Consider the following 10,000-nt stretch of genomic DNA (forward strand, 5'->3'; position numbering starts at 1 on the left):
TCGGTTACAGGCTTCAGCAATTGTTCACTAACCAATTAGACCTGAAATGAAAGAAATTGTATAATGGGAACCAGGTTACGATAAAAATGATCATCAAAATTACTTTTTTTAAGAAGGATACCTCACTATTCAAACATCATAGCAACAAACTTCACATATCAATTGTCGTTTGATGTTGTATTTAGTAAACCACCGGCTCTGCTTGTGCACAACACAAGGGTATTTATTTTTAAATGCACTATCCAAGGATGCTTTATTACATACCTTAGGCATTTAATCGTTGCAGTTGTTTCTATATGTGGCAGTCCTGAGCGTCAATCTTTTTCGTCTTTTGTCTGCTCATTTCTCATTTCAAATCGATGAGGCAGGACTAGAATTTAGCAATGTTCTGTGTGCTGTACCTAACTATAGTGTGCGTGGCATTTATTATCTTGGTCTCCGTAAATGTGGAAACCATTGAATATGTCTACCAATGCTCCTCAGTCGACCACAAAGCATTTAAAATAGCGTTTAGTGTTTTGACCAGCTGTGTATTTAGATGAAGCAAGGTCAGGAACCCAGCATGGTGGAGGATAATGACAGTTATCGTGCAAAAAGATCTGTCACTTTACTTTTGTAGCTTTCAATTCTATCAGAATCGTAGTTTGTAAATTCACATACCTTTGATGAAGTAAATGTTAGACAGTGTTTTTATGAATATATCCCCGTGAAAAACTTACTTAACAACAGTAAGATAATAAACTTCTGAGAAATTCAATCATGAAGGGTCTTATTTCATCAAAAAAGCTGAAGTTTGAAGGCCATTGAAAACAACGCTGATATAAATGAAAGCCAAATATATATGTAATCTTCAGCTCAACTGTCCATCATGTCTGTTAGATTATGATAGTTGCAGTTCAACTACAGTAAAAGCAGATAAAATTAAAACAATTATGCCCTTAAACTGTATGTCTTGAAAGAGCAGTTTCTTCTGGGCTTCTGGTTGTTAGAAGGCATCTCAGTTACCAGTACTTGTGATTCCGCGGTTATAGCTTGAACCATGTTTTGTGCATGCAACACTTAGATGAACCGTTGATTAGAAACATTGAAGAGATTTCAAAGCAATCTCTTGCAGTACTACCGTCTTCGTTCTTTAGACCAAAGTAGTTGAAAAGAATTATGTGGTGCCACAGGACTCTGCAGTAAATATCCACCATAAAGATCTTCACAATCCAGTCAACACCAGTGATCCCGGGAATTAGCTCTCTTTTGGTTTTTTCTTCCTTTCCACTTGGTCACTGAGCTGAAGTTACTCTCATCACCACATGTCAGTTCAATCAGTAAAACTAAAATATTCTTGGAGAATGGAACTAACTGACAAAATTAAAATATCCAACCTCTAGCATTGTAGGTATGCTGAGGGAATTGGGCAGGGTATTTATCTTCGTCAAACAGTATATTCCAATCTCTTGCATCACTAGAGATGTCCTTCTTCATCATCATCATCTCCTTACCAAGCTTCTAGTACTGGGTAAGTTTAGACCTGAGCTTAAACCACAGCTCCCACAGTCCTCCTTGGGTGACGGGTGTGTTACTACTCTCTCTGTTGTCTGCCAATTGAATCGGAAAGGTCGAGGTGATTTCATGTTAGTCTTTAAATCTCTATTGACAAAATGTGTAATACTCTAATCGTGAAATATCGTCAACTCACTACTAAAGCCCTTTGCATTGGATCAACTCCAACAAAATAACTTCAGGTCAGCCTACAAAATGTTCGAGTATTCACAAAGTGAGTGAAAATGTCTCGTATAGCGCTCGATTTTTCCTAACGATATTTTTTAACTTTCGGTAATGACGACCAAACGCATTGCGCGGCTTTTTATTTTTAAAATAATTATTTTTATCTAACAAAATTGCTAATTATTATCCCGTATACATTTTACTATTTTAAAATATGATATGAATAAATATTATAGGTTATAATTGTATAATTTTAAATTACTTTGTAAAATAACAAAATTTGAACAATTATGTATTTAAAATTTATAAAAAATTTTAAATACGGTAAATTGTTTATTGATTTTCAAGAACTGTTTCATTCATTTGAAATTTAATTTATAATATACTGGAATCGGACAATTTTGGGGTTTTGCAATTTTTTGTTAGCAAAGATTTATATTAAAAATAAAAAGCCGCGCAATGCGTTTGGTCGTCATTATCGAAAGTTAAAAAATGTCGTTAGGAAAAATCGAGCGCTATACGAGACATTTTCATCCCACTTTGTGATACTCAGAACATTTTGTAGGCTGACCCTGAAGTTATTTTGTTGGAGTTGATCCAATGCAAAGGGCTTTAGTAGTGAGTTGACGATATTTCACGATTAGAGTATTACACATTTTGTCAACAGAGATTTAAAGACTAACATGAAATCACCTCGACCTTTCCGATTCAATTGGCAGACAACAGAGAGAGTAGTAACACACCCGTCACCCAAGGAGGACTGTGGGAGCTGTGGTTTAAGTTCAGGTCTAAACTTACCCAGTACTAGAAGCTTGGTAAGGAGATGATGATGATGAAGAAGGACATCTCTAGTGATGCAAGAGATTGGAATATACTGTTTGACGAAGATAAATACCCTGCCCAATTCCCTCAGCATACCTACAATGCTAGAGGTTGGATATTTTAATTTTGTCAGTTAGTTCCATTCTCCAAGAATATTTTAGTTTTACTGATTGAACTGACATGTGGTGATGAGAGTAACTTCAGCTCAGTGACCAAGTGGAAAGGAAGAAAAAACCAAAAGAGAGCTAATTCCCGGGATCACTGGTGTTGACTGGATTGTGAAGATCTTTATGGTGGATATTTACTGCAGAGTCCTGTGGCACCACATAATTCTTTTCAACTACTTTGGTCTAAAGAACGAAGACGGTAGTACTGCAAGAGATTGCTTTGAAATCTCTTCAATGTTTCTAATCAACGGTTCATCTAAGTGTTGCATGCACAAAACATGGTTCAAGCTATAACCGCGGAATCACAAGTACTGGTAACTGAGATGCCTTCTAACAACCAGAAGCCCAGAAGAAACTGCTCTTTCAAGACATACAGTTTAAGGGCATAATTGTTTTAATTTTATCTGCTTTTACTGTAGTTGAACTGCAACTATCATAATCTAACAGACATGATGGACAGTTGAGCTGAAGATTACATATATATTTGGCTTTCATTTATATCAGCGTTGTTTTCAATGGCCTTCAAACTTCAGCTTTTTTGATGAAATAAGACCCTTCATGATTGAATTTCTCAGAAGTTTATTATCTTACTGTTGTTAAGTAAGTTTTTCACGGGGATATATTCATAAAAACACTGTCTAACATTTACTTCATCAAAGGTATGTGAATTTACAAACTACGATTCTGATAGAATTGAAAGCTACAAAAGTAAAGTGACAGATCTTTTTGCACGATAACTGTCATTATCCTCCACCATGCTGGGTTCCTGACCTTGCTTCATCTAAATACACAGCTGGTCAAAACACTAAACGCTATTTTAAATGCTTTGTGGTCGACTGAGGAGCATTGGTAGACATATTCAATGGTTTCCACATTTACGGAGACCAAGATAATAAATGCCACGCACACTATAGTTAGGTACAGCACACAGAACATTGCTAAATTCTAGTCCTGCCTCATCGATTTGAAATGAGAAATGAGCAGACAAAAGACGAAAAAGATTGACGCTCAGGACTGCCACATATAGAAACAACTGCAACGATTAAATGCCTAAGGTATGTAATAAAGCATCCTTGGATAGTGCATTTAAAAATAAATACCCTTGTGTTGTGCACAAGCAGAGCCGGTGGTTTACTAAATACAACATCAAACGACAATTGATATGTGAAGTTTGTTGCTATGATGTTTGAATAGTGAGGTATCCTTCTTAAAAAAAGTAATTTTGATGATCATTTTTATCGTAACCTGGTTCCCATTATACAATTTCTTTCATTTCAGGTCTAATTGGTTAGTGAACAATTGCTGAAGCCTGTAACCGGAGATTTGTGCGTTAAACATATTACATCAGACTACACAGACTTTTATGAGCAAACTGAGAATCGCCAGGACACAGAAGCGAAGGGCCCCTTCTATTCGGTTTTTGGCAAAAAGCTTGAGTGTTGATTGTTGAACATTGGCCTAGATAAACTATGAACTTTTTGAAACACAGGGCGTTTGTTATTTTTCTGATGTGAGTTGGCAACATATGATCAATCGTTGGTCTGTTTTATAGTTACTTTAATGTGTACATTTTCAATTCTGTTAAGTCTTTTAAGTATAAGGTTGCTTTCTTTTGTTTTACCTTCATGTCATCTTTCGACTTCTCGCAGCTGCAGTCTTCCTATTTGCCCTCATCCTTCGCTCTCCTGGCCCTTTTCTATAGAGTTCATCTCTTTACCCGACTTGTCACTGACTTCCTATTTTCTATTTAAAGCTCTCACACGTACGGCCTCTATGTGTGCAATATATCTCTTTATCCAACTTCTCATCGTCTTCCTACTTCCTTCTCTCTCTCTATCTCCCTTTCTCTCTCTATCTCTCTCTCTCTCTCTCTCTCTCTCTCTCTCTCTCTCTCTCTCTCTCTCTCTCTCTCTCTCTCTCTCTCTCTCTCTCTCTCTCTCTCTCTCTCTCTCTCATTCTCTCTCTCTCTCTCTCTCTCTCTCTCTCTCTCTCTCTCTCTCTCTCTCTCTCTCTCTCTCTCTCTCTCTCTCTCTCTCTCTCTCTCTCTCTCTCTCTCTCTCTCTCTCTCTCTCTCTCTCTCTCTCTCTCTCTCTCTCTCTCTCTCTCTCCCCCTCTCTATCTCTCCCTCTCTTTCTCTCCCTCTCCATCTCACTATATCTCCCTCCTTCTCTCCTCCTATCCCTCCCTCACGCTCTCTCCTCCTCTCTTTCCATCTCCCTGTCCCCCAGCCCCCTCTCTCCCCTCTCCCTCAGCTCTTTCTCCTCTCTCCCCTTTCTATCTCCCTCTCTCTGCCTCTCTATCCCTCTCTTTCCCACTCTCTATCCCTCCTCTCCCTCTATATCCCTCTCTCTCTCAGTCCCCAGTCCTCCTCCTCTTCAGTCCTCCTACTCCTCCTCCTCAGTCCTCGTATGTACGATACATTCTCAGTCCTTCGCCTCAGTCCTCTCCCTCATCCTCCTCCCCAGTCTTCCTCAGTCCTCCTCCTTATTTTCATCCTTCTTCTCTTCCTCCTCCCCAGTCCTCCTCCTCCTCTTCAGTCCTCCTCCTCCTCCTCAGTCCTCCTCCTCCTCAGTCCTCCTCCTCCTTAGTCCTCCTTCTCCTCAATCATCCTCTTCCTCAGTCATCATCCTCCTCAGTCGTCGTATGTCATTATCCAGCTCGTCAGTCCTCATACTCCTCCACCTCCTTTGTCCTCCTCCACTTCAGTCCTCCTCCTCTTCCTTTCCCTCAGTCCTCCTCCCTACTCTTCCTCAGTCCTCCTCCTTATCTTCATCCTCCTCCTCCTCCTCCTCCCCAGTTCTCCTCCACATCCTCCTCTTCCTCCTCTTCCTCTTCAGTACTCCTTCTCATCCTCAGTCTTCCTCAGTCCTCCTACTTATCTTCATCCTTCTCCTCTTTCTTTCCCCCAGTTCTCCTGTTCCTCCTCTTTCTTTTCCTCCTCCTCAGTCCTCCTCCACAGTTCTCCTACTCTTCTTCAGTCCTCCTCATCAGTCCTCGTATGTACGATACCTTCTCAAACCTTCTCCTTCTCCTCCTCAGTCCTCCTCAGTTATCTTCATCAGTCCTCCTCCTCATATTCATCATCATCTTGATCCTCCTCCTCATCATCCTCATTCCTCATCATCTTCATCAGTCCTCCTCGTTTTCCACCTCTTACTCCTCTTCCTCCTTCTCTTCAGTCGTCTTCCCCAGTCCTCATCCTCCTCCTCTCCCTGCTCAGACCTCCTCCTCCTCCTCCTCCTCATTTCTCAGTTCCTCAGTTCTCGTATGTACGATATCTTCTCTGTCCTTCTCAGTCCTTCTTCTCCTCTTCAGTCCTCATACTCTTCCTCCACAGTCCACGATACCTTCTCAGTTCTCCTTCTCCTTCTCTTCCGCCTCCTCTGTCCTCCTCCTCATTCCTCCTCCTCAGTCCTCCTCCTCCTCAGTCCTAGTATACAACTTACGATACCTTCTCTGTCCTTCTCCTCCTCTTCAGTCCTCATACTCCTCCTCTTCAGTCCTCGTATGTACAATACATTCTCAGTCCTCCTTATCCTCCTTTTCTTCCTACTCAATCCTCCTCCTCCCCAGTCTTTCTCAGGCCTCCTCCTTATCTTCATCCTCCTCCTCTTCCTCCTCCCCAGTTCTCCTCCTCTTTCTCTTCCTCCTCCTCAGTCTTCCTCCCCAGTCCTCCTCCTCTTTCTCAGTCCTCGTATGTACGATACCTTTTCAGACCTTTTCCTCGTCCTCCTCCTCCTTCTCAGTTTTCCTCGTCCTCCGTGTCTTTCTCCTCGTCCTCCTCTTTTTCAGTCCCTCTCAGTCCTCCTCAGTCCTCCTCTTCCTCAGTCCTCGTATGTACGATACCTTCTACGACCTTTTCCTCGTCCTCCTCATCAGTCCTCCTCCTCAGTTTTCCTCGTCCTCTGTGTCCTCCTCCTCCTCCTCCTCTTACTCAGTCCCTCTCAGTCCTCCTCCTCAGTCCTCGTGTGTATGATACCTTCTCAGTTCTTGTATTACATTTAAATTTGTTTGACATCGTATACGTTTAAAAGACTGGACCTTATAAGTTTAAATAGGTCCTATAGTGCAGTAATTAGAAGATATTGCTTGGTTAAATTGTTGTTTTCTTGATATACCGAACGATATTTTTCATAAATATAGTGATTTTCATCCCTTTTATGTTATTAAAAAATATGTAGACTATTCTTTGTACCTAACTGAGGATTAAAAGTATGAGAAAGGACCATTGTCATTAACCGTGCTACTCATATCAGCAGATAGCCTGTTACAAATTATGGAGACAATTTATATCAAAATCAAAATTTTTGTCCATTTTGGTACCCTATTTTCTGAAAACGGACAAAAAAATCGCACGGACAAAAAAACATGAGCCCCCCTCTCTCTATCCCCTATCTATCTCCCTGTCTGTTCCTCTGTCCCTCTCTCTCTCTTCCTCTCTCTCTTCCTCTCTCTCTTCCTCTCTCTCTCTCACGAGCTCCCCCCTCTCTGTCCCTCTCTGTCCCTCTGTCAATTTCTTTCCATTCATGTCTCTCCCTGTCCACCCTCTCTCTCTCTCCCTCTCTCTATTCCTATCTCTCTTCCTCTCTCTCTCTCTCTCTCTCTCTCTCTCTCTCTCTCTCTCTCTCTCTCTCTCTCTCTCTCTCTCTCTCTCTCTCTCTCTATCTCTCTCTCTCTCTTTCTCTCTCTATCTCTCTCTCTATCTCTGCATCTCTCTCTGCCTCTCTCTCGATCCAACCGTTCGATCCAACCTTTCTTTCTAACCGTCTGATCCAACCGTTCGATCCAACCGTTGGATCTAACCGTTGGATCTAACCGTTGGATCTAACCGTTGGATCTAACCGTTCTTTCTAACCGTTGGATCCTCTGTCCCTCTCTCTCTTCCTCTCTCTCTCTCTTCCTATCTCTCTTCCTCTCTCTCTTCCTCTCTCTCTCTTCCTCTCTCTCTCTCCTCTCTCTCTCTCCTCTCTCTCTCTCTCTCTCTCTCTCTCTCTCTCTCTCTCTCTCTCTCTCTCTCTCTCTCTCTCTCTCTCTCTCTCTCTCTCTCTCTCTCTCTCTCTCTCTCTCTCTCTCTCTCTTCTCTCTCTCTCTCTCTCTCTCTCTCTCTCTGCATCTCTCTCTGCCTCTCTCTCGATCCAACCGTTCGATCCAACCGTTCTTTCTAACCGTCTGATCCAACCGTTGGATCTAACCGTTGGATCTAACCGTTGGATCTAACCGTTCTTTCTAACCGTTGGATCTAACCGTTGGATTTAACCGTATGATCTAACCGTTTTGGTATCCTATTTTCTGAAAACGGACAAAATCGCACGGACAAAAAAAAACATGAGCCCCCGGCCCCTCTCTCTATCCCCTATCTATCTCCCTGTACCTGTTCCTCTCTCCTCTCTCTGTCCCTCTCCCTCTCTATCTATCTCCCTCTCTCACGAGCTCCCCCCTCTCTGTCCCTCTGTCAATTTCTTTCCATTCATGTCTCTCCCTGTCCCCTCTCTCTGCCTCTCGATCCAACCGTTCGATCCAACCGTTCTTTCTAACCGTTATTTCTAACTGTTCGATCCAACCGTAAGATCCAACCGTTGGATCTAACCGTTGGATCTAACATCTAACCGTTGGATCTAACCGTTGGATCTAAACGTTGGATCTAACCGTTCTTTCTAACCGTTGGATCTAACCGTACGATCTAACCGTTTTGGTACCCTATTTTCTTAAAACGGACAAAATCGCACGGACAAAAAAAAACATGAGCCCCCCTCTCTCTATCCCCTATCTATCTCCCTGTACCTGTTGCTCTCTCCTCTCTCTGTCCCTCTCTCTATCTATCTCCCTCTCTCATGAGCTCCCCCCTCTCTGTCCCTCTGTCCCTCTGTCAATTTCTTTCCATTCATGTCTCTCCCTGTCCCCTCTCTCTCTCCCTCTCTCTATCCCTCTCTCTCTATCTCCCTTTCTCTATCTTCCTCTCTCTCTCTCTTTCTCTCTTTCTCTATATCTCTCTCTCTCTCTCTCTCTCTCTCTCTCTCTCTCTCTTCTCTCTCTCTCTCTCTCTCTCTCTCTCTGCATCTCTTTCTGCCTCTCTCTCGATCCAACCGTTTGATCCAACCGTTCTTTCTAACCGTCTGATCCAACCGTTCGATCCAACCGTTGGATCTAACCGTTGGATCTAACCGTTGGATCTAACCGTTCTTGCTAACCGTTGGATCTAACCGTTGGATTTAACCATATGATCTAACCGTTTTGGTATCCTATTTTCTGAAAACGGACAAAATTGCACGGACAAAAAAAAACATGAGCCCCCCTCTCTCTATCCCCTATCTATCTCCCTGTACCTGTTCCTCTTTCCTCTCTTTGTCCCTCTCTCTCTATCTATCTCCCTCTCTCACGAGCTCCCCCCTCTCTGTCCCTCTGTCCCTCTGTCAATTTCTTTCCATTCATGTCTCTCCCTGTCCCCTCTCTCTGCCTCTCTCTCGATCCAACCGTTCGATCCAACCGTTCTTTCTAACCGTTATTTCTAACTGTTCGATCCAACCGTTCGATCCAACCGTTGGATCTAACCGTTGGATCTAACATCTAACCGTTGGATCTAACCGTTGGATCTAACATCTAACCGTTGGATCTAACCGTTGGATCTAAACGTTGGATCTAACAGTTCTTTCTAACCGTTGGATCTAACCGTTGGATCTAACCGTACGATCTAACCGTTTTGGTACCCTATTTTCTGAAAACGGACAAAATCTCACGGACAAAAAAAAACATGAGCCCCCCTCTCTCTATCCCCTATCTATCTCCCTGTACCTGTTCCTCTCTCCTCTCTCTGTCCCTCTCTCTATCTATCTCCCTCTCTCACGAGCTCCCCCCTCTCTGTCCCTCTGTCCCTCTGTCAATTTCTTTCCATTCATGTCTCTCCCTGTCCCCTCTCTCTCTCCCTCTCTCTATCCCTCTCTCTCTATCTCCCTTTCTCTATCTTCCTCTCTCTCTTTCTCTCTTTCTCTATCTCTCTCTCTCTCTCTCTCTCTCTCTCTCTCTCTGCACCTCTTTCTGCCTCTCTCTCGATCCAACCGTTTGATCCAACCGTTCTTTCTAACCGTCTGATCCAACCGTTCGATCCAACCGTTGGATCTAACCGTTGGATCTAACCGTTCTTTCTAACCGTTGGATCTAACCGTTGGATTTAACCATATGATCTAACTGTTTTGGTGTCCTATTTTCTGAAAACAGACAAAATTGCACGGACAAAAAAAACATGAGCCCCCCTCTCTCTATCCCCTATCTATCTCCCTGTACCTGTTCCTCTCTCC

General features: G+C 42.7%; 1 protein-coding gene and 1 long non-coding RNA gene across 2 annotated transcripts in view; both read left to right on the forward strand.

Annotated features, from left to right (window-relative positions):
* Positions 1-10,000, forward strand: part of LOC134814771 (putative RNA-binding protein 15B) — a 49,363-nt gene that overhangs the window by 900 nt on the left and 38,463 nt on the right. The gene's annotated exons all lie outside the window — the stretch shown is intronic.
* Positions 2,302-4,308, forward strand: LOC134815667 (uncharacterized). Its single transcript, XR_010160264.1, has 2 exons — positions 2,302-3,763; positions 3,987-4,308. It is a non-coding gene; the product is annotated as an uncharacterized LOC134815667 (long non-coding RNA).

The sequence above is a fragment of the Bolinopsis microptera genome, chromosome 5 (genome assembly GCF_026151205.1).
Source record: "Bolinopsis microptera isolate Bmic1 chromosome 5, MBARI_Bmic_1.0, whole genome shotgun sequence".
NCBI classification, from domain to species: domain Eukaryota; kingdom Metazoa; phylum Ctenophora; class Tentaculata; order Lobata; family Bolinopsidae; genus Bolinopsis; species Bolinopsis microptera.